This window comes from Sturnus vulgaris, chromosome 7 (assembly GCF_052056855.1).
Source record: "Sturnus vulgaris isolate bStuVul1 chromosome 7, bStuVul1.hap1, whole genome shotgun sequence".
NCBI classification, from domain to species: Eukaryota; Metazoa; Chordata; class Aves; order Passeriformes; family Sturnidae; genus Sturnus; species Sturnus vulgaris.
The window spans coordinates 24,038,662-24,064,556 of NC_142249.1; the positions used below are offsets into that span (position 1 = coordinate 24,038,662).

Sequence of the window (25,895 nt, forward strand, 5' to 3'; positions counted from 1 at the left end):
TAAATTGGTTAAACATGATGCTGGTTTCGAAATATAGTTGGAAATGCTGGATCATCCACTGAGTACTGAATACTTCTAGTGTGTTGTTAATGTGACTGTATTTGATGTCTTAATTCATGACATGGAAAAAAAGAGTCAAAATAAGTTGTAGGAAACACTGAGGCTGTGTATAAAGCATATAAATAAGAGATGAAGGAATAATGAAAACTGTTATGGGGTACTTTGGTAGCAGTTAAGTTGGGTACAATCAAACTATGCATTTCAATTAATGTAAGACCATATACTGAGGAAAAACGAAGTGGGGGGGGGCACTTAGAGGAGATTGAACTTACAGAAAACAATTACACTGAAAGGACTGGCAGTGAAGAATGGTTCTGTGTAAAGTTTCAGTGTGACCATGAAGAAGGGCTGTAAGGAATCTCTTTTGCTTCTATGGTGAGTAGTGATGTCTCCTGAAATACTGCGTGTTATTCCAGAAACCATACTTGCAGAGATGTAGAACAATAACAGAGGAGACTGAGAAGAGATGGGAGTCTGATTAAAAGACCAAACAATGTGCTGTACATTGAGAAACCTGTAAAGCAATGCCTGTCAATTTGTCAAACTGAAATTTAAGGGCTGATTTATTTGGAGTCTATAAGGTCTATAAGCGTGTATGCAAAAGGAGAAATATGATGATTCATGCCTCTTCATTCCAGTTAATTAAAACCAACAATATTTAGTGAATCCAAAGGACCTCATAAAGTCTTGGTTGAAAAAATGTATAAATATATCCTGGTGAGGATTTTTAATCATTGGAACAATTTATGCAAAACAGTGGTAATTTTTCCATCAGCAAAAATTTAGACATTAGAGCTGGCTGTTTTCTCCTGAGAAAAAGGAAAGACTGAGCAAAACTGAATCCCAAGAACTCCTATGGTATACAAGAGGTCAGACAAGATGTTTAGATGTTCCCTTCTGTTTTCACAGTCTATGAATCTAAGCAGGTACTAGCTCAGAGAATTTATCATCTTGTCTCCTGTGGGATTACTCATATACCTTGAGTTGAACAGGTGTTTAAGTGCTTTGCTGGAACAGGGCCAAACAGAGCTGGTATTGTGCCATTCCAGTGCCCCTTTTGCAGCTGTGGCAGAACAGGACTTGAGGCTGGTGTGGTACCAGCGGTCACACTGCTCCAAGTAATTGGCTTAGAAAATGGTGCAGATTAAATGATGCAACCAGGACTAATTTTGAAAAGAAGGGAATACTGGACTGAATGTCTAATTCCTGATACATGAAAATTACAGCTGTGTGGCTCAAGTGATGCAGAGAAGGGATTTTTTGAGTCCTACCACAATATGAGTCTGAGATATTGCTATAAATGCACCAGTTTTGCAAGAACATGCTACTCCAAGGTTGGAATTATCTTCAAATAAATGAGTGGGAAACTATTCTAATCACTTTCTTAACTGGTGCAGCTGCTCTAATATTACACAGGTGTGTAGGCAAGCTCATAGGGATCTACATTAGTGATTGTGGCTTTATTTTGTTTGTTAGCTCTCTCAATCCCTACCCTATGTAATAACTAATTTAATGATCTGAATTATGTCCAGAGATGTAGGGTTGTGTCTGGGCAAAGAATGCCTGAGCATTTTTCATAATTGATCTGATTTTGGTGTAAAGCAGATAAAAACTAAGTTATGAAAGGAAGAGCTGTGTGGAATAGATCTACTAAAGGATGTAATCTTACTGCATCAAGTTATTGGCTTTTTATCTGACAACTTTTTTACTACTTCTCTCTATATGCTCACAATTTATACTGCCTGAAAAGTGCTTTCTTTTTCTTGCATCTTCCCAGGTTTCTCCATCTATCTATTTCTGCTTGGACAATATGCTAATGCAGATCTGGTCCCCATGTCCTGCAACCTCTCTATTACAGCTTGCTGTTCACTATGTGTTTTATTTGGCAAGACTTTCCCAAAATATAGTATACATATATTTGTACAAAAGATACATCAAAGTGGTATGTTAATATTGTGTGAGGAGATAAATATCTTCTCCTGTCATCACTATTTCTATTGGCAGTAGTAGTAATTTAAATATGTTTGGAAATTACATTTGGAACTGTTACAGTTCCAACTTTTCCCACCTTTCTCAAAATACATTTGGGGATTGCTGCTTCTATTCAAAATGCTCTAAGGTATGGCTTGGCCAAAATGCTGATATGAAATGCTTCCATGAAATTATACCAGACCACACCAACTGCAATGGTACTGCTTGGTACCTCAGTCAACAGGATCGAGTCACATTCTCTGTTTGCTGTTTCTCCAGGTGAAGTAGGGGAGCTAGAAATGTGCAGTGCAGAAAGTCTCTTAAGTGAGTGAATATTTGGGGAACATTTATGCTGTGTTCTTTAAAAGGTGCCTTGTGTGCAGCCAATCTCAGCACACACAGGGTATTCTGGGGTAGAGGAAGCTTGTCTCACACAGACCATGCTATAACAATGCTGCCTTTGCACAACTCCTTGGAGGAGCAGAGGAAGCCAGCTTGTCTCAGGGCAGGCTGGTCCAGCATCACCTCAGGTATGAGGCTCTGGGCTTAAAGGCCAGAAACAACTCTGCCTCTTTAAAGTGCCCATCTCTTTCAGAGTCATGTCAAGCACAGCTTTACAGGACACGGGGGTCTATGATTTTAAAATGGGCATACATTCCTATGCATATCCCATTCTGAAGAAGAGAACTATAACATCTTTGGATTTTGTTATTTGTATTTAAAAGCCCTCAAGCATCTTCCTTGATAGGTCTGTATGTACACTGCAATTATGCATGCATGCATTAAGCACTAAATGAAAACAAAAGGCATTTAACTTTAATTACTCTAGAAAGTAATCATATTGTGATCACACACAGCACCACTATTGCTGCCCAGCTAGATATCCCACTTTCGTGCAAACAACAGAACCAAATTGAATTACATAAAAAGAAGCTACATACTGACTCCCAGCAGTATGTTTTGACAAAACACTTTGTCTACTTAAATGATTTCAGAAGCTGTAGTCAAAAGCCTTGACTGCAAATAATGGGTTCATAAAACCTATCTTTAAAATTTTACCTGACAGTAATGCTGTGCAAATATCTGCACTTCTGGTTCACCTTCTCCACTTGTTTACATCAGGATTTTAATAGAGTGGCTGTCACAGAACAACAGCTAAAGGCCACTGTTTGATAAGTTACTGTAAAAATAGACTGCTTAAAATGAGAATTTCCTCCTAAATTCAGTCATCACAAAAAGGTGGTGGGTAGGTAAACATTGAGGAGACAATTTCTAGGAGGACTGCAATAAAGTCTTTTCAAGTTCAGTGACATTCTAACCTGCAATGACTTTGTAAGAAACTACATTTCCCATCTGTCTTCAGTTTTATTGAGAAATGACAAAAAATAAAAGAACACGAAAAGTCAGGAGAGAGAGAGATAGATAGATAGATAGATAAACAGATAGATAGATAAATCGATGGATCGATGGATCTTTTTTTGGATTAGCTCATTTAGCATCCATGCATAATATTTGAAGAGTATATTGACTAGATCTCCTTACCCACCTGAAGAAAGAAGTTGAACACCCACAGAAGTCTCCGTGCTTACCTGTAGAGCAAAGAACAAACCAAAGATCTGTCAGACAGTGCCTTACCGTTCAGCTGCAGGCTTTCCCCATGCAGAATGTCTCTGCAGAGGGTGACTGGATGCTGATGGCTCATCCAAGGCCCCTCTTACAATGAGCCACCTTCCACAGCAGCATCTCTATACTGAGCTGCTCTCAGCACACAAGATACGAGTTGTGGGGAGGGTGTGTACTCTAGTCACTCACTTCTTTTCCGAGAAGGAGACATGGTTTGGAGGGTGCTTTACTTTGCTCCAGCAAGAGAAGTCTGTAGTCACAGATGTGCTCTTCTGTCACGTGGCAGACTTGTATTTCTCAGTTTTCTCAAAAAGGAGTTGCTCCTTATAATCTCAAATAGCTGGTTAAATGCATAGCTGAATCCTTTCTGAATTCAGTATCATTGAATAAGATGTCCATGAAGCTCCTTGTAAAGGAGAATTTCAGAGCCAGAAAGGAGGAGAGATGCAGAATGGCTTAATCTATGTAGTTTGGATTAATCTAATCTTATCCTCTGCATTCTCAGTTGGAGATCTTCAGTCTCAGTAGATTTTGGCATAGTCCAAAACCTTGGAAACATAGTAGATAATATTGGTATGTTAAATATATACACCATGCTTTCTTGCATTATACAAAATCTAGAGATATTTACAACTACTTGGTAGCTATGAAATATAAAGTGGCTATATAGTGTGACAGCCTGCCTTTCTTGATTTTGGTTTGGGTTTATGGATTTCTTACTTGTGGGGGTCTTTTTTGTATGCCCTGATTTCCTGCTGTGAAACTTTTGAAACAAAACTTCCAGTTTGGATGATCTTGTACCTGATATTGCTCAAGGAAGAAAGAAAATATTAGAGCTGTACTTGTGAGAGCAGATGTGAAGCTGCTAAAGCATATTCTGCCATCCTCTGCCTGTTTACTCATATTTCTCTGACTCCTGTGCCAGTATTATGTAAGAAATCCTTTTGTACTCATTCAGGGCTCATTTTATGAATCATTCATATTCACCCATTGATCACAATACTTCTTCCAGATGAGAGAGTTGGGCTTACCCTCAGGTCTAATACAGCAAATGTCCCGTATGACTCTCCAGAGCTACACCATTAATAGCTGTAACAGCAGGACTTCACTGCAAGTCTCTGGAGTTCCCACTGAACCAGAGCTTTAATGAGCACATGGAAATCTAAGACAGAACATAGCACCTCCTAAACAGAAAAAATATTGACCTAGAGCCTGTATTGGTGGGACTACAGAGGAAGAAAACGAAATGCTTTCAATTCTGCTAAATTGTTTGGAAAAATTATTATTATTATTATTATTTCATGAAGAGTGAATTTTATTATATTAAGGGATTTCAACCTGCAGAGGGGGTTGTGAAGTAGATTTAGTGGGACTAATGTCACTACAATTAGGTAAATATGCATTGTTAGCTTGAACAAGTCATTATATGACACTGCAAAGGCTTTAAATATTTATTTACACCCAAACCAATAATAATAGCTTCACAGCTCAATGTTTTTTCCTTCCCCACTTATGTATTCTGTGAACCCATGCAGCTGTGGCAGGGGATTGGACCCACACCCAGGGTTTTGGGCAGTACAGACCTTGCAATGCAAAAAGCACAGAACTGGTCTGAGCATCTGTGAAACCCCTCTGTGCACTGGGGTCCCTAAAGCTGTGAGCCCCTTCTCCTCTCCTCCTGCCTCTGCAGGCTGCAGAATGCTCCTGTCAAGGAGACAGACACCTGTGTTCCCCTTCTCTCTTTACCTTATCAATACCTAATGTTAACAGCACAAAATAGCCCCACTTATTTCTTTCATTCTAAGAAATGCTGAAGATATGTGTTGGATACTGTGCTTAGATCATGTCCTCAGATTTCTTTCTGGACAATGCTAGAATGCCTATAAATTGTCAGCACAGTGATTATTAAATAATTTGTACCTGTGCAATGACTTCTAGCAAAGACAGTAGAACACTTTTGTCTTAAGAGGACACTCAATGTTTGCTGAAGAAAGAACTATTTCTGGTCAGGACCCTATGGGGAGGAGATATTGCTGCCTTTTGGTTTTCTCTTGTCTTGCATCATTCAATTCCCTGTCACATTTTTTTTGTCTTTTATTATTATGATTATTACTTTTATCACAGTTAAGATGCAGTAAAAAGTCTGGATTATTTTTGAGGCACTCTCTCTTCTTCCCACTACTTTTAATGTTCCAGAGCATAGAGGCATAACTTTTGCTCATTTGCTGAATGCAAGCCATCTTCATGGGAAAGGGATCTTAGGTATAGATCTGAAATATAGATCTGATTTTTCTTTTTTCTTTCTTTTTTCTTTTTTTTTCCTCCTAAAAGCACTTTTTAAAGAAGAAAGATGATTAAGTACATTTATACTCAAAGATTCTGAGAAATTGACTCATCTGATATGCTATGAGAAGGAATTTAAGGGTATGGCCCCAAAACCTGTGTTCTGACCATCAGTCAAAATCTCTGCTTCTTATGGTAAGTTGTTTTTAAACCAACAGTACCTGAGAGATGTGTAAGGAAAATTAAGATTGCATATTGATGGAAAAAATGTAAAATACTCTGAAATATAGGAGATAGGGTGATGGAGACTGACCCCAGTCACCTATTATTTGTGTAATTTTAATTACTCTCCATTTAATTTAAGCAGCTGACACACACTTTCAGTGGTGTTCAGAAAGTTAATAGGGCAGCTGAGTAAGGATTTTAAGGTCATATTCTTGTCCTTTGGTGCTTATTTTATTTATTAGCTGCTGCATTAATATTCTTATGATTACAGAAATGATCATGTATGTATATAAAGTATCCTACAATAGTATACAATTAGGAATATTGTAATATCTATCTCTTAATATGTCCCTGATTCTTTAGCACTAAACTCACAAAATACAATGCATTTAGACCAGGCTGCTTCTTTCCTTACATTATTTCTTAATTATGGTATGTAGTCATCAGTTTGCTGACAACATTTTTCCTGGATGTCACTCTTTCTTTGATTCCACCCCTCCTGACTGAAATTAAAATATTGACATAAATAATTTTGCATGAACAGTGGAAAATTTAAAGAGGCATTTAAAGCAGAGGAGCTTCTACATTTATTGCTTCTATATACATGTATTTGTCTGTGTTTTCCAGGTACATAAACGATAATTTAAGCAAAACTAGTGTGCTGTCTCATCCCTGCCTTACATGTAGATAACTGATGACGCTTAGCTGCAGATATTTTTTTTAATGAAAAAAATCATTATTTTAATTACAAAACTAGAGGGAATCCGATCTTTATGGATGAAAGGAAAGGGTATTATTAGACTATCAGTGTACATAGAGTGGTCTGTTAATTTCTATAAATTTTTCACCCATTTGTCTGCTCCCTTCTTTGCACAGCTCTGTCCCTCTTGATCAGTGAGAAAGGACAGGCAAAAATGGTTAATGGAATTGGCTGGGGACCTAGCTGCAACCCACAGCAGTGGCATTTAAAAATAAAAGCCAGGCAGGAAAAGCATCCTCCAAGCACTTGATTGTCAGCTGGAGATGGTGGTGTTCTCCACTCAGGAAGAAAATGATGGTGATTTGCAATTCTGGGGCATCTCTTCTGAGCCCATTGCAGCAGGGACAGAGGGAGCTGCCAAGTAGCTACCTAAGTAATTTTTCTTATGGAGACATCTCTGCACATTTCTGCCCCTCCAGACAGGTCCAGCTCACCCACTGCTTGGCCAGGCATGCAACCTGCAAAGGGGAAGTTCCTGCTCCCAGCCCTCAGCAGAGATCTGCCTCCATACAATGCCAGGCCTCTCCCCCCTGAGGCTGGTGATCACAGGATAAGGCAGTGGGCATGCTAGTGAAATTGGTCAGAAAAATTTAAACTGGACTCTTGACTGATAAAATATTTCTCTTAATTCTTTTTGTGTTTTCATGGGTACTGGTGGTTTTTTTACTCAATAGGCACAAGTCACTGCTTTTCTGTTCAAGAGGTTATCTCATGATAGACCTTGCAAAAGCTTGTAGGTTTTATAAATAACAGTGTGTATGTGATGTAGTGACACACACCAGTAAGTATTCTCTGTTTTAAATTCATTGCAGTGAATCGATCTCATAATGTTAACAAATCTTTTTACATATCCTCCTGAAATGTCTATTCGACTTAAAAAGCAAGGTTTCAACATTGAGCAATGGCTAATGAGATCATGGTCAGCATTAGGATCTGAAGAGTTATTGAGATATGAGGGGGAGTATGTTTTCCTGTTGTCAATAAATGTTGTAAATCCTAAATCAGACAACACTGCAGTAATATCAAGACCTAGAAATCTAAAGGTGGCATAAAACACTCAAGAGCAGGAAGGGGACAAGCTACTAGGAGTCAGAACTGTTTAGTAGTTCACAGAATGTGCATGTGTGGTCAAGGCAAAGTTCAAATATGATGTGTTGTCATCCTTCTGTATTTACTTGCACAACTGAGTGAAAACTCAATCTTCAGTCCATAATATAGATAGGCCTGTGGAAATGCTCATCATTTTAATCCCAACATGCTAATGCCCCCTGTGAATATAGATTTCTCAATTAAATTGAAGTAATTTTATCAAAGAACAAGTCTTACAGGTGCAAGTAAAGGTTTCAGTAACAACAGCCTCAGTTATACATTGTTGGAGAAATCTTTTCCACTGAAGGGTTCAAGGCTGAGGCTTAGAGCTGTACAAGACTTTGGACTCAGAAGCACTCCAAAATTCATGTTTCAGTGGGAAAGCCATGAAACAGTCCACAACTTGGCTATGCTATGGAGAGTGCATCTCTGTATCCCATAGAGTTAAATTTCTGAGACCCCCTTGGAGCTAGCACAGTGGTATGAAGCTCTGATGTTTTTTCTGGGATCTCCTTTGATGAAGCCTGTGCCAATTCCTTTCTAAGACATTTCCAGACCCACAGACTGCAAAAAAAGTGAGTCTCCAGCCAAAGAATAGGAATATAAATGGGTGAAATGACCACATGTTAATACAACCCATGTAGCCGTATTTACTTACACTATTTTATATTTTTAACTACTGCATATTTGTTAAAAGTCACCATCTCTATTGGCATTTGACAAAGGACACAGTTAAATGGACCTGGCATTTTCTTATTCATGTTGTTGAGCTACTTGAATTAAGGTTCAGTCACCATATGATACCATGCATTTTATGGATTAAAAAAAGACCTAATCACTATGTAGACAAAAAGATCTAATATTTCTTCCCGAGAAGTTTGACTTCTTTTTTTTTTATAATTAGAAAAATATTTTTGCTAACTCCTCAGTGATGACCTCAATTTTAGTGCTTTGTCTCACACAGGTATGTGCCTTGCTGCACATATCTTTACAGATGCACTTTCTGGAACACATGAAAATTTTATTTTAATTACATTTTTTCTCTGAATTGTATCACATAATTTACTCACTTTCTTTAGTTTGTTCATTTTTAGGCCATAAATATTATTAACCCACAGAGATTTGTTTCTGCTTCCTTTAGTTAATTAAGCACACCGTTGGATTTATCTTGTGCTACCACCAGGAGGGCACAACAAGTGAAATACTGTATCACTAGATGGTTCATTCATTAGCATAAAATAATCAGTGCTTTTGAATATCTGCACTTCAGTGTCTCAGGTTTGTTTTTTGTGATTGCATCTAGGAAGCAGCAGCATCAATAAAGGGATAAAGAAGAGAGAGAGAGACAGAGAAAGAAAAGAGAGAAACAGGAAAAGAAAGAAGGGAACAAGGAAAGAGAGAGGGAGGAAGGGAGGAAGGAAGGGAGGAAGGGAGGAAGGGAGGAAGGAAGGGAGGAAGGAAGGAAGGAAGGAAGGAAGGAAGGAAGGAAGGAAGGAAGGAAGGAAGGAAGGAAGGAAGGAAGGAAGGAAGGAAGGAAGGAAGGAAGGAAGGAAGGAAGGAAGGAAGGAAGGAAGGAAGGAAGGAAGGAAGGAAGGAAGGAAGGAAGGAAGGAAGGAAGGAAGGAAGGAAGGAAGGAAGGAAGGAAGGACAGCTGTCAAAATTAGTAGATTTCCTTAAGAAAAGAAACAGGGAACTTGACAATAAAGGAAAGTCCACAAGCTTGCCTGGAAGCAGATCTAACTGGCACCCAGGACATAACATGGGAGCAATCTTAAGTATTTCCCTACTCTGCTACTAAGAGAGATTGAATAATTACAAACCCATTCTTTCAATCAAATGACTTCTTCCTTTGGGGGAAAAAATCCCAGACTACCATATGATCCTGACAAATATTTCTATTGATTCTACCTAATGTTTATCAATGCAAAGTAATGTTATTTTTCTAAAAGAAGAACAATGCCCCAGGATAACATACATAAATATATAATGACACATGCAGATATTTATTGTGTCTTGCACCTGCTTGGAGACACCTTATCACAGAATGTCAGAGAACACAGATTTCTTCAGAGGCTGCTCACTGTCCCCCTTACTCCCCTGGAGTCACAGTCTGATTTGCCTTCATCCTGGGACATAAGTCTTGTTTGCCCAGACTTGGTGGAAGACTTTGGAGAGAGCACATGCCTAGGCATTACCTTGGGCCTCCTTCAAAACCCCTCTCCCTAGGTATTTCTCCACCCTTTCTCTCAGTTTTTCATGATTGTATAAAAAATTAATAGGACTCTGATCTATATTGCCTTTTGTCCTTAATTGCATCAGAATGTAGGAAGGTGCAGCAATGATATAAGAGGGGAGGCTGAGGCTCCCTGCCCAAACTAGGGAAATCCACTTACAGAGAGGACCCCTCTGTGTACAGTTGTAGTTGCTGTGACCTATTTCTGGGACCTTTTTTTCCATTTTTGGGAGAGACACTATTAATTCATTCTTTCTTTCTGAAGAATAAAATAAGAACCCAGACACATTGATTATTAATCATTCATTTGGGGACTCTCCTCCCTCTTGACCAATGACATAATCTTCAGTGAACAATATGTATACTGAAATTGACATTTGCACACACAAAAAAATCAGGTTATATTGTATGCATCTGCACTAATAAAAATAGCCATCTTTCAAAGCCTCCTTTTCAAAGTCTCACTGAACAGACTTCAATATCTATATAGTATTTATTCTGACCTTCGCCTCTCTGATCTTCCTGCACTGGGGAGCTGTACAGCAATACAATAAAATAGAAGCATACTTTATTAAAATACACATTTACACTGCAGTCTTCAGAAGCTCCAAAGTTAGGTGTACAGGCACCATTGCATACATTTGGATGTTCAGTCTCTTTAAGCATCACAATGCTGAGTGTAAATGTCACTCTGAAAGTCTGTTGCATAATTATCTTCCAAACAGTGCTACTGATGTGTTGTGTGATTGCAGTAACTCAACAACTCATCCCAAACTGAGTCCATGCTTCTGCTTGTTTGAGATCCCTATTTTTGATATCATAGGTGATTTAATGCTATCTGTTGTGGTGACAAAGAGTCATAGACAAAGATCAGTCACTCCTACTTGCAGATGATTCACTCTTTCAGCATGTCCTACTTCCAGATTTTTTTTTTTGTGTGTGTTGGTTTGCTTTGGTTTGAGGGAGAATGAGGATGTGTAACAGCTTCTGCTTCAATTGCATAAGCTCTTGTTTTCAATCATAAAAGACATCTAGATGCATAGAACATTTGAGTAATTAGGAGATAGATATGTTCACTACTTTTAGATTAGTTTATGTAGAGATTCTGTTTTGGATTTAGCAATTGTAATGAAAAATATCCAGCTCAGAGCAAGCAATTAGCTCATGGAAATTCAGACTTTCGTGAAATTAGCCACTAGATGTAAATCTCAGTATTCATGTTAAAATAATAAATTTGTGCTCAGGTATTCCAAATAAAGCAACTTTCTTTGAGGCTGATGGAGTAATCATGGAGAAAGCAACATGAGCCATTGCAAGATGAAGGGCAGTGGGAAATAGAACACTTTTGATGCTAGGAAGGGCTCTGTGCTGTTAGAAAGTATTTTTACAAGTGTGGTAACTGCAGGAATCACAATAGAAAGTTCTGCATTTTGTTTTTGTAATGGCATCTTTAAAAGAATGCTGTTGCAGAAATTAACTCTTTTAATGATATTCTCTTGAATGATGAATCATCAAGCACTGTTACTTTAACCAGTGTTCCCTGCAGAAACAAAAGTTGAAATGTATGAGAAAATATTAGTCCTAATGGTTTTTCTTGGAAAATATTGCTCATATAGTAATTTTAATTAAGGAATAATTTAGAACTTTTATATTTGTATTCCCAATGTCAAACTCTTTTGTTCTCACACTTACACCTCTGTTATTAATGTTAGCCATGGTTTGCAAAAGAGGAAAAGCTAGTTATCAATGAATAATTCAGGCTCCATAACTGTCAGACCTCATTATTTTAAATAAGGCCTGGTAGTTCCAGTTGTAACTGGCTAATTGCATCATTTAAACTTAAACTGTGAGAATATTTCATATAATTAACAATTTTTAAAACTTTTAATACATTCAAAACTACTGTAGTACATAGGGCAATTTCCTTTAAATCAGGCTGAAAGAACAAAGAGACATTTGAGTTGTGATATGAGTCCTCAAGTTGTTAAAATTAAAAGAAGAAAAACTGTGGTGAAATAGATGTATCCAGTAGTTAAAACAAAACCCTATCATCAGAATAAAATTATGTAAAATACTTTAAAAAGAGGTAGATGAAGAAATTAAAACACCTGAAACTAATTAATATTTAAAAATTTAAACAGCTGAAACTTATGAACGAAGTCACAACCTGATACCCAATGGAGTTCTTGGAGGCAAGATTGTTGCAGCATTATCAGTGAAAATGTTTCCTTTGTGGGGCCGTATTCTCTGCTCTGGTTTGTTTTCTGACAGTAAATATGTAATTCCCAAAGCAGCTACAAATATATGCCATGATGAACTTCTAAAAAATTGAACCAATGTTTTTCCAAAAGGATCCAGGGAGTTGCTTGTATTTGTTAATAGTTTTAATTTGTTATTAGAAATTTGTAACAATATTTTAATTTTGAATCAATATTTACCCTTAATAATCAAGACTTGATAATTAGAGAAGGAAATACAGTTTACATACACATTTCTTCAGAGTGTATGGCAAGCAGAAAGAGTCAAGGCCATTTATAAATTAAACTAATCTTAAAATATTGTTTTATTTTTCTTCTTTAGCCTCATTATCAGATTACATCCAGCAGATTTTTATATGTATCCAGCAACTGTAAAGTGAGGGAGGTTAATATGTATATTTAAATAGACCTATTAAAAAGACATGAATAAAATTCAGGCTTTTCCTGAAAAGTACTTGCATGTAGTACATTAAGACTTGCACAGTAAAGATTATCCCCATTTTCCAGATGAGACACTTAAGTTCAAGGTAAGGTATATATGATTTCTGCAGTCTCTGCCTTCCCTTCCCCTTACTTCTGAGATCAAATGAGTTTATTTGGGGTTCACAGTCCGGCTTATAGCCTTAGTGAAAGGCTGTAAGAGAAAGCATGGTAGACTACCTGAGTGCTGTAAAAAAGAAAAAAGCTATATCTGCTGTCTCTGGAATCACTCCAGCATATTATTTTTTTCTTTATCTAATGAAAAAAAACAACTTAAAAAACACCACAACTTTCAGCTCTCACATTGAAACCATAAATTTCAGCCCACATAGCCATTAAGAACATCATTAAGGCTGTGGAAGTTACACAGCAAGGGCTTGGATCTTATCCGATATGTAGCAGCCTTGCCTTGCTGGATATCTTGTAAAAGCCACCCCTACATTTCTGCATCATACTGGAGGTCATTACAGAATACATACAGAAACTGTGTGTGTTCTTGTGCCTGAGAGCAGAATTGGTGCACCACACAGATTAGTTTCCTAGGTTTTCCACATGCTGAAACTGAGCCATTTCTACTCGTGCAAAAACCACATCTAGCAATAATTGGTCCCCACAGAGATACAGACTATCATATTTTCCCATTTTTCTGAGATCTTAAAGTTGAAGTTTCTTGGGAGATGTATCTCTTAAGAAGACAGGCAGCATTAGGTTGAGTTTTGCAAATCTTTGCTTAAGGCAGATTTAAGGATTAAAAACATTTTTACCCACCCCTCAACTCTAAACTCCCTCTTCATGAGAGACTTTTACCCCCTGTGCAGGAGTCAGTTTGAGATTTCTGAAGGAAAGTCAATTAGAATTGAAATTTTCAATGCTACCTGTATTTAGATGGGAAACCTAAGCAAGCTACCAAAATTGTAGGCTTGGACAGTCTTGTTTTGACAGTTGCTATATATTTGGGGGGTACTCGCAAAGGCAGTGGTTATCCCTTCTCAGAATACAACAAGTGATATGATGTAAAATGCTAAACGATTCCTGCAGTTAATACTTTGATAATATCAAATACCAAAGAGAAGTCACACAATATCTGTAATGGTCAGGTAATAGAATGTAAAGAAGGAGGTCGGAGAGACCAAAGATGATGCATCACACAAAATCTGGATGTATACAGTTGACTATAAACCTTTATCATATCCTTACAGATACTTGAACACCATCAACTCAAAAGTCACAAGTTGCCCATGGCTAGAGAGCACTTTCTGCTGCTGATGGTTGACTGGCACTTTATCTGTCAGATTTTAAGTTGGCATTCTGAGGTGGAGGTGCCCCAACAGGGTCACAGCTTTGGCACTCAGTGCTTCCAAACCCCTTTAATTTCTGGGGTTTTATCACCTTAGCTCTGGTTTGGTTCATTGAAGAATTTTTATCAGGTAAGTGCCTCACATTTAACTGTTTGGGAAGCCACACAGCCAACACTTAGAGACAACAGAGTTGTAGAAGATATGAACTGGTAAATAATGGAGCTCAGATGATGTATATTTTGAATAATATATATTTTCTATCATAATATGCCATCACATAGAATAATATTCATAACTCTATACAGGCAAGACAAAACAATGCTCAAACAAACTAAATTTGTAAGGTTCAATAAGAAGACCATTAAATTCATAATAATTTTGAAAGTTATAATGTTACAATGATATTACAATTTTAAATCCATACTGATGCCACTCCATAGTCTTAGTGTATATTTTTCCTATTTTCCTATTTTTCCTTAGTGTATAATTTCCTATCACTGGGATGCAATCAAATAAAAACTAGTAAAACAAGTTGCATTTCAAAGGAAGAAAATATTTGCTCATCTTGTCTTGAAGTGTCTGGAGACTTCTGCAATTGTTTACTTGTTCACTTTCTGTAAGCTGTTGTCAGCTCAGCTGTCTGAACTACAGCTTCATTTTTAAATATTTTTCACTGAAAAAATACCAACTAAGTCTTTGAATGTTTTATGTCTACAGCCACATCAGATATCACAACAAAAAGGAGGCTTATGTCTTGAAATTACTCAGTGTTGGCTTCACCCTTGTCAAGGGCTGGCTCCCCATACGGAAGCTGACAGGTTTAGGGTACTCTAGATATGTTTCATCAGTGAGAGGAATCAAGTTCTGTGTGTGTACAGAGCATGGTCTTAAAGTCAGTGATTTCACTGACAAAAAACAAAAGACATCTTTTTCCTTCCGAGCTGTGGAGCCCTGACTGAAGCACACAGGGTAACCAGGCTCAGCGTAAGCGGGAGGCGCAGAGGCAGCGGGTGGAGTGTTCCTACTGAGCATATCCATTCTGAAGGGTCATTCAAATGCCTCTCTACAAAAGAGCCTGAATGTAAATAATGTCAACCGTCTATGAAAGCAGGTGATTTAGGTCACTGAGCAGTGTACCTTGGTTAAATTATATTATTCTTTCAAATACTTAATGTACATCTGAGCTATTCACTTTGCTTGTCTATAAAATCTTCTCTAAGGAGAGCTATCCACTGCTTTAGGAAGGAAAGCAAACAAATGGATCACGCAGTGCCATTGAATATTGGAAAAAATGTCCGGTGAGGAAGACCACACATAATGCCAAAGTAGATCTGAAACTAACTGCAAGTGATGAGAAGATACTAAAATGCATGTGAGCATCTCTGAGAACTGTGAAAGTGTGGGGCAAGTTTTCATTATTGGCATAAAAAGTCACCAAATGTCTCATCATTATTAAATCCATTCTTATTGCAGGAAAAGAAAGACTAGGGGAAGGGTGGTGCCTGAAGAAGCAAAACCTAATTCTTTAAAGACTATAAATGCTGGAAATTCTGTTAAATTTCGTGTTCATGTTTCACTCTTTAGATTGAAATCAGGCAAAAGTTTTGCTCAAGGATCTCAAAAATCCCTTGTGTCTTTTTTCCACAGCGATTGGAAGTTAGACCTGCACAACTGGGCCAAGGAAGCTTCTGAAATTTTGACTTTTCCCAGCCTTTGAGGGAGAGAGGAATGTGGAACAAGCAACCTCCTCCTCCTTCTGTATTTTGAATTTGACAATCAGATCCAGTTGCAGACTCTCCTCAGGGGCCCAGGGACTGTGATCTTAGCTCTTTTAGAGGGTCTGCATAGGAAGCAGGTCCCCAGAACCACACTGCCCCACCAGTTGACAGAATCTTGCACAGCACTCCAGGTTTGCTGTGGAGGAAGGCTTCCCTCATTACAGACAGCTACTTGGGATGTCGAGGTAGGGCAGTGTGGCATCTGTTGTGCAATGTGGCTGCTTATGAGCTTAGAAATCCCGTAATCAAATGTATTTCAGTGTGGCAAGATGCTGTTACTTTTCTCTGTTTTAGTGCAAATTAGAGAGAACTCAGCTGTGGCTAAATACTTACTGCTTTTTACTGTGTTGTCAACACAGTCCTTTTATGTGTATGTACATCTTGCCTGCAAACTTTCCTACACACTCAACAACAGATGCATGGACAATAATTCTGCTAGTTACAAAGCTACTAGGAGTGCTGTAGTTGAACTCTGAGTATGGAGCAGCCAGCTGTAGTAGACAACAACAATTTTTGACACAGCCGGTCACAGCTGACATTTCTGTTTTTGATCCACTGAGTCATCTGTAAGAACACTCATCATGGAAATACTCTGAAACAGAGAAATAGTCTGAGCTCTTCTGCAGAATATATTCTTGACCCAATATGCAATGTTAAGAAAGGGCTCTGATGGCTGCATATATTCTCTTCACTCATAAGTAATAGGGGTGCACTGCTTACTGGTCCTAGTCCTTGTGGTCACAGTGGGATTGTCACTGTTTTATTAGTTACTTTTGCACTTTCTGATGTTCCTGTAAAACAGCATTCTGTTTCAGGAGAAGTGCCTGTCAAGGAAGCAGGGAGAAGGTGGATGACATGATGAGTGGCTTCCAACACTTTGTTTATGTCTCCACGGGGTGGAAGCATTTTCTTAACTCTGCACTCTCAATGTGGATCAGTCACTACTGCCAACATAAATAATTTCAAATATTTCACTGAGAATTGCTGCAAAGCTACAGGAGATTTTCTGCCTATATAATTGAGATTGTCTCCTTTGATTTCAACTTGATTTAATTTTGTAGAAGAGGCAAATACAGGATGAATGTTAGTGCAGCCTTCCAACTTGCATTATTGATACTTCCAAAGTGCCCAGTTCAAATGGGGGCAGAATGTTAACAGAACTGAGAGTATCAGTCTAGTGGCTGAAGGACAAAAATAAGCTGCTTTTTTGATCTTTGCTGGTCAACAAAAGCATGTTTTTCTAGCTCCAGAAGTCTTTCATGTGAGAGAAAATGGACAGAGATGAAAACCCATGTCTGATCTAACACTTTGGCAAGCTTTATTTTCTTACACCCACAGGAGAAGATTTCTGGCCTTTCAAAAAATGGACAGAAGTAAATCAGAAGTCCCTTTCTGCAACGTAGAAAGTCAAAGTTTATTCTGTGTATAAAACATGCTCTGTATGCAGAATTATCATCCTTAAAACCCTACCCTCCATTGAAATTAGATTGGTCAGAAAACCAGAGCCTCTGGCATAAACCAGACCCTCAGTTCTCAAAATGGATCACAGTGTAAGATTTAGAAAAAATATTTACTATACTTGTCATCACTTTTCTGGCTTTTTTTTTTTTTTTTTGGAGAAGCTGAATCAGGCAGAGCTAGACACTCGATAAATTTCTCTAATCTCTTAGTTAGAGTACATATACCTGAAACTGAGCAAGTAATTCAAAATAATTTTTCAGATAAATTTAATTTCTTATTTATTTTCTGCATGTAGAAAACCTGTGAGCAAGTAATAAGTTCCATTAATTCACTAATTGTTTGAACGTACTCCACATATTCTAAGTGATATTTTTATTACCTTAGAATGGAGTGATCGGAAATAATTTGTTGAGTTATTTGCATTAAATGTCTGTCCCTGCTTCAATAAGCTTTGCTGTCATTGTGAAGATAAGAAGATGGGAAATCTCTGAGGCTTTTGTATTTTCAGACAATGGGAACAGATTAGGGACAAGGAAGAGAAAATGAAGATTAGGGGATTTTAGAAAAATAAACCTATGTATTGCTGTTGGTTTTCATGTCAGAAAAAAATGGATTTCTTTTGATTGTGGTACATTTATTTCTGTCATGTTTAGAACCCATGTAATGGCCTATTATTCTCTGTGGGCCACTCAGGTAAGGCAAAGACAAACTCTGCTGCCTTGGACTGCAGCAAAGCAAAGAGCAAGTGAGAGAGTTTCATGGGAGAGGAGATGTCCAACTCAAGCCTCTCCTCTGTGAGTGTTAACTGTGTTCATCCTGCTTCACATTTCTCAGAGTGAGTTGTATTTCAGATTAGTGGCCCTTGGCAGTAGGCTGGAGAAAGATGAGATTTTTGTGTGATATGCTGCACAGGCATGGGGGGAAAGGAAAGAATATGTGTGAAAAATTGAAATGACAAGGTCATGTTGATAGCTTGGCTGTGGGAGCTGCCACTGTAGTTAGTTGCATCATGATTAGAGATGGGCCAACTAGCATGAATGAGATGAGAGCTGTTTGAACCTTCATCCACTCCTCTAACCAGACTGGAGAGGAGCCCATGGTGAGGCTAAAACACATCCAGCACTGGTACATTTGGTTTCTCAACATTATTTAACGAGCTTCTGCTTCTGATAATTTAGCTCAGAATAGAAAACAGGAATCTAGAAAAATATTCAGGACATTAATCCAGTCTAAAATCCTTCAATCTGGGAAACTTGATCGTATAAAACCATATAAATACAATTTCATACCATTCCCAGCCTTCCATCTGTAACAAAGAGCTCAGAATCTTTGTTAACAACCATCCTGTTAACAAAATGAAACAAAGTCTGCAAAGCTTTCAAATTTCAACACAGGGTCTATTTAATTATGAAGCCTTCAGATGAGATGCCAAGCTTCTGTCAAAGGGTGAGTGTGAGAGTAGTCAGTGTACGAGGACTTGCAGTGGGAACTGCACTGAGCTAAGTGTACGATCCCTCTGGCAGCTGTTTCTCTTCTCTTTGGCTTTATCCTGTGGGAAGTAGCTTTACATTCAGATTCAGACTACAAGGGATTCTACGAAAGCTGAATTTCTGCACTGGCCGTGCTTATTCTGCAGTGTGTGTCATACTCCCCGTGGTGAGGGCTAAGTTCTCCCTATTTTTTGCAGCCTCTGTCTAATGCAGACAGAATTCCTCCTTCCCACAAGGATTCCAGGAGAAAGCAAAGGCAGAGAGCAAGGGCAAGTGGAGACAAGCACTGCAGTTTACCTTGGACTCCCTGTTTTGAACCACTTGCCAAGCTCACTGAGGTAATAGTTGTGATTCGGTTGAATAACAAAATCCATATCCAGCCCATTTCTCAAAAGTGCAGTCAGCAGTGCAGGATTCTGCTCTTCCTTTTGCCTTAATAATGTCACTGCTTAGTTCTTGGTTACAGGTATTCATGATGATACAGTGGGGCAGAAATACACAGGAGTCCAGAGTGTTTTGAAGTGGCTCTAGGAGTCACTGAAATAATGACCTATATTGGTATAGGAAACTTTTTTCCTGACCATTTTCATCCTCAGTGTGCTTTACAGACCTGAAAGCTGCATCTCTTTGAACTGTGGCAATGCAGAGCAGAAAGCAGCTTCTCCAGCTGAGGCTGCAGGGAGCACTCTGCTACGTGAGGACTGGAAGGATAAGCAGAGCTTCTCACCCATATCTGGATAAAGGATTGCCTGCTAACATGCTTTTCCTTTCTTCCCCTCCCTTCCACTCCCCTCCCAAAAGTATATGGCAGTGAAAGAAGGAAACCAAAGACTCCTTTTCTCTTTTACTTGGAGGTAAATGAACCTGACCTACCACTTAATGAAATCTCCTTTTTACAGGATGAAGACAGCAGCTGGGAAAAACAGAAAAAGAAAAGAAAAAGGAGGTTTTCTTCTTCATGTGTAATTTTTCTGTAAGGAGACTAAAACTTGAAATTAACCTTGCCTGTGATTTTGAAGCATATAGTTTATTATTTACCCCCAATTATTTTCTTAATGGCTGGGCTTCCATAGTCTAGTAAGTCACTGCACTTAAAAGGGACCTGCTAAGAGAGGTGTTTGGATTTGTTTTTTTTAACCAGTTATCATCCATTTCTGCAGATTAAATAATGCTTCTGAAAAACATGATGCAAAGCCTCAGAATACTGTCCATTGATACCTGCAAACAAAGTCCAGTGAACTCCTTACTCAATATTTTTTGACTTTGTAGTTATTGCAGTCTGATTTATTATCGTAATGAATTTACTCGTACGGAATAATAACAGGCATTATATGGCTGTGTATATAATACATAAATTATGGGGGTTTTTTTGAGGAGTTTAAAGACACATGACTCCGATGTTACTGAAGATTGTGTCCTAATCATCAAATGGAGTTGGTGCCAAATAAACCAGATGGAACTTTCAATCAACAAACTGCATTTATTTTTGATATCTGTGGCTTATTTGTTATCCATGCACCTTTTAATAGGATAAGGTAAGAAAAAAAGACCTGCTCCCAGAGAAAAAAGAGAGCTATTAGAAGCTCTGACCTTATTATTTGACCTGACAGCACAAATAGATGATGGGGAAAAAGTCAAAGTACAATACCCAACTCCAAGTGGAAGGTATTCGTTTGATGCTTTCTGCTGTAGCAGAAGGTGGCATGAATGATTATTTCATCCTACCATTCTATGAAAAATTTCTGAGTATTTTTATTTATCTGTGCACATATTACTCTTTAATTATTGTTGATTACATTGCTATATTAGCATATTTCTTTTTTTTCTCTTTTCAAGAATATATATAATTTTATTGAATATATAACCTTCCTTGTGTCTGTATCAAATTGCTTTTATATTCATCTTTGTATATACTGTATTATATTCTGCCTGTAGTATGAAAGAGACGAAAAGTAAGGAGTTTGAAGGAGTTTGATAGGTAACCAATATGTGTCACTTTTTTGTATGAGGTATGACATAGCTATGACTCACTTTGGCCTTCTAGAGACATGGATAGACATAGGGAATATATATATAAAGAAAAAACAAACTCTTATTTAATTTCTTTTATTTTGTTTATTTTTTCAAATGCCTCTTTTTTGTCTCCTTTTTTTTTTTTTTTTTTTTTTTGTAGTGGTAGTCTTTTCTGTTAAGTGAAGATAGATAATCCAAAATAATACTCCCCTAAGTTTCTTTTAGCATTTGAATGTATGAAGACTATTGTATGAAAAATTATGTTGCTTCTCTGAAAGCTGTTCAGCCTATGTGTAATTTCCTCTTCTCTTTATTCACGTGTTCTCCTAAGAGAAGAAAAATATCTGTTTGTGGCCTAGGATGTAATTTTTGTTACTCAGACAGATGAAACAATCCTACACATTCCTTCCCTGCACCTGTACAGCTGCCTTTCAATCAGATCCCTGCACTCCTATAACTTTGGAGACTTTCTGGCCCACTTGCATGAGGCTGCAGGCATAGATTGGAACCTACTTCGTTTGCCCTTCAGAATATGAAGAAATTAGAACACAGAAATGAAGATTTTTCCATTTAATTTTAATTTTTATATTTTGATTTCCTTGACAGAATTTTGAACAAGATCTCAATTTTGCCTTACTGTGTGGAGTGGTAGTAGAATCTCATGGCAATGAACTGAATTAATTGTAAGGGGAGGTTTTCATACTTGATGGTGTAAATACATTTAATATATCAGTGCAATTCATATGATATATGATTTTCCAATAAAAGTTCTAACAGATGAATGACTGAGTTTAAAACTGACATATGAGGACTCTTCTGTAGAATTCAGATTCTGCATGAGAAGTTAATACCTGACTGTGGGGGAGTCACCTCTGTGGATTGATCTGGTGGGCTCAGTCCTGTGCCACTCACCTCTCCACGCTGCAATCAGCAAGTCTGTACACAAAATAGAAGAGTTAAGGATGACTTAACTATCAACTCGACCTTTAAGATTCCTTCAGAACAGATTTGATCCACACTGCTTTACTTTATCCTTCAAACCATCAGATCTGTATTAAAACCCTGATTGACCTGAAGTAATTATTTGATGCCTTATGTTAGCAATGTCCCAAGGCCCAACATGAAAACTGGGGGTGAAAGTCACACCTCACTGAAGTCAAAGGGAAGACTGCTTTCAGTGGAACTGGGATTTCACCCAGAAAAGCCTACCAACAGTGTTTGGCTCCTACCTATGTCTGACAGCACACAAATCTTTCTATGGTGCCCATCATATTATGTAAAGGGTATCTCACAAGCTACTTTATGTATTCATCTAAAAATAGGAGATTTTATTGGAAAAAAAAGTACAGTGATGGCATAAATTATGTACTGGGTTACTACAAAGTGCTGTGTCACCTGGTATGATAATTATTATTATTATATTGTTCTGTCATTCCTTTGGTAATGAAAGGCTTCACTTATTTGTATGTTATTTGTTTACTGATCATAAGGAATACCACACATAGAGGGAAAAATTGCAAAATCAACATTAGGCAGTTATCTTGCAGGCATAGGAGCAATTAACATAGACATTTGTGATAATGACCAACATATATCCTTGGATTTTCATAACTACTTCTTAGTAACTTCAGTCATTTAAGTTTTCTCCCTTAAAATTCCTTCAAAGGTCGTTTCCATAACCTGCCACTTTCTGGGGCAGATGAATCAGCTGCCTTTGTAACTCCCTGTTTTGTCTCTAGATAGTTTTCTATATTTTGACCCAAGTAGATTGGATTCTTTCCAAAAACTGCTGAAAAACTAGACCTCTCTCAGTCGTGTAGGTGAAGCACTGATACACAGTTACCTCAGTATACATTATTAGGTAATGAGTTCTAGGCCCATGTTAAAAATATATTTTGCTTATTCTGACTTGACTCTAATTATGTCATGCATGAAATTCTATTTGTTTAGGAGACAGTCTGTAAATAATTTTAACTACTCTCACCTATGTACCTACTCCAGACACTGAGAATGGGCTACTGCAGAGTACTAGGACATGTATGGCTATAAATTCCTAAAAATCCCAGAATAATACCCAGTTCAATAAAATTATAGAAGACAAAGTTCTGAGAACACCTTTCCCAAATTATTGGTATATCCTACATATAACTTTGTGTCTGAATTTTATACTAACATGGTGCTCCAAGTATGACATTAAGATAGGGCTCTTCCTCCAAAGCCACTTCGTATCTGTGACATGCAAAATCAGAGAGGCTTCTTCCCATATGATTTATTCACCCAGAAACAGAAAGCAGTACAATCTATCAATTGCTGGGAGGAAGAGAGCAATTTAAAATATAAATAGTCAGCTTGAAAATGTTGAAAAGTTACAACTGGTCTTGAAAATAAAATAAATAAAATATTTTATAATTTACTTTTTTGATACTAGGTATAGAAACATGTACACTACTATAATTATACATTACATTGTACATTGTAATTATACATTGCATAACTATACATTGCATTGCATTAATACAATATACAATATATTAATTTACATGGTTTTTTTATACTATAGTATACTATATGAATAATATATAGAAAATATTTCATACCCATGTTTATATATTTTAAAGAGTATGTTATATAAACTAGAAATAAGTTATTAACTATAGTTATATATATGAATATGGCATATTTATTTATATAATATATTCCCACATTCCCTGATGAATGGTTCCATCTCTCTCCTAGCAGGATTTCTAGGATATTATCCCATGGTTCTAGCATGGATACATTCTGCAGACACCAGATACTAGTCACGGAATAAAGTGGTATAGAGACTCATATTGATGTTTTGCCTTTCCAAAGGAAGTAAATGACAGCAAAGCATATTTCAAGGTCTGGTTGCCAACATACTCAATTAAGCAGAATTTGGAGGAGAAGGAGAAGGAGGAGGGGGACGGCTGAAAACTCCCAGTCATACTACAAATGTCAGCTATCTGCTGTCAGAGACCTGGTGACGTTGAACCAAACTGTGAAATATGTGTAATTCTTCAAATATTGCTGATGATGTAGCACCAGATTTTTATTTTTTTTCCTTGTGCATGTGACTGCTTTTGACCATGACAGGTTTTCATAAATCTGGTGTCATTATAGAACACATGACTTGTGTCACCACTGCTACAACAAGAGAAATCCATCACAGATCAAAGTGCCAGGAAAAGTCCTATTCACTATATAAGCCCCACTTAAGCTTTCCAAATACAGCTTGAGTGGAATTTAAGTGGGCCATAGGCCATGTTTTCTCTCCTATACAGACAAGAATTTTACAATGTGAAAACAAATAAAAATATAAAGCATTTTCACGAAACTATCTGAAGTCACAAGGCCATTTAGACCTAGATATCTTTGCCAGTATTTTACCTTGAATGCCATGTTAATTTTTGTAGGATATGAACCTAAATAATAAAAGTGTCCAGTATTATTTTAATACTTTTAATATTAGACCTTCAACCTACGTACTAAATTAGATCTATCTGAACAATGTTGTCTGTAACCTTCTCAGACAACAAGCTCTTTGAGCAAGGATCATGCTTGTCTCCTTGTTTATGTGTTGCTTAGATTGTTGCTGGCTACAAAAAAAATTCTACTGTAAGACATTTGTTGAACTCTGAAAAATCCACATTTATTTATCTCTATATGTAGTACATATATATATATACATATATAATTTATTTATTTATTTATTTATTTATATAAACTGATAAATATATATTTGCTTACAGGAAAGTGCTTGTGCTACTTCACTGTAATGCTTCCTGACTTAGGCAGCCTCTTCATATAATACTACACTCTTTTTTTCCCTTCCCAATATTTAAATGTAGTGCAAATTGCTATTTTAATGTGCTTTTTATAATAAGCAAAAGCCTAGGACACTTTAAAATAATTATACAGTAAAAATAAGTAACGACTTATTTAAAGCATATAGAGACTTTTATGTCATCCCGTTGTTTGCAATGAGCAAAATCCTTTTTGTGATTGATTTCAGTAGGTTCCAGCACCTGCTTTCTTTCCCAAAATTTAAACACGTTAATTTTACTAAGCACTGCAGCTTATGATACCTACTTGTTTTAATGCAGGAAAGTAGAAAACTGTACTTCTACACACCAACAATCCCCACTGAGATGCTTTGAGTTGGCTGTGTGATCTTAAAGATCATTTTTATTCCACGGATAATAATTTCTCCTTATTTCAATAAAACAATAGAAAATAAAATATTCTGTTCATCAAGGCACATGTATCTAATTTCATATAATATTTCATTTCAAATTGTCTCATATTATTCTCTCTGATTCTGTTAAAAAAATCACTATAGTGGGAGAAAGTCAAACTAGAGATTATATTAGGCTCAGGCAAATGGTATTCACCTTTTATAGTCCCTATGTTTTATAATGAAGATACTTCATTGAAACAATGATGCATACTTCAACAGTTCCCTGGAGAGCAGTGAATCCTGTTTGGAGAGATTCATGAATATGTGCATTAGCACAATCCAACTGGAACTTGCCCTTAAAAACGAACCACAAGAGAAGCTGATCAGTTCCCGCTTATGTATATAATCAGAAGGTTATCATATTATCTCCCCCTCCACAGGGAAAAGCAGATGCATATTCTTCTACCACTATAAGAAGAAAAATGCCAAAGGAAACAACAATACCCCCCCTTCTATGCTTTCAGCAACATTTACGTTATGAAACCAGAAAGACGTTTTACAAAAAGAGGAGGAGCTTCTCTAAATGAGGATTTATTTTGCATACGATTAGTCAGAGTGTAAACCTTTTTAAAAAAATTACATCTGCATTAATTTAGTCAAGGCCATCAATAAACC

The 25,895-nt window shown here is 37.2% G+C and overlaps 2 long non-coding RNA genes across 3 annotated transcripts in view; one reads left to right on the forward strand and one right to left on the reverse strand.

Moving 5' to 3' along the window:
* Positions 1–4,196, reverse strand: part of LOC148223211 (uncharacterized) — a 39,228-nt gene extending 35,032 nt beyond the window's left edge. The window contains exons 1-2 of the long non-coding RNA XR_015804890.1: positions 3,844–4,196; positions 3,578–3,620 (exon numbers count right to left, since the gene is read on the reverse strand). This is a non-coding gene — a long non-coding RNA (uncharacterized LOC148223211). The remainder of the gene's footprint in view (positions 1–3,577; positions 3,621–3,843) is intronic.
* Positions 1–22,097, forward strand: part of LOC148223210 (uncharacterized) — an 81,364-nt gene extending 59,267 nt beyond the window's left edge. For both annotated transcript variants that reach the window (XR_015804888.1, XR_015804889.1), the window contains 2 exons: positions 5,986–6,132; positions 19,909–22,097. This is a non-coding gene — a long non-coding RNA (uncharacterized LOC148223210). The remainder of the gene's footprint in view (positions 1–5,985; positions 6,133–19,908) is intronic.
* Positions 22,098–25,895: the final 3,798 nt, after the last annotated feature.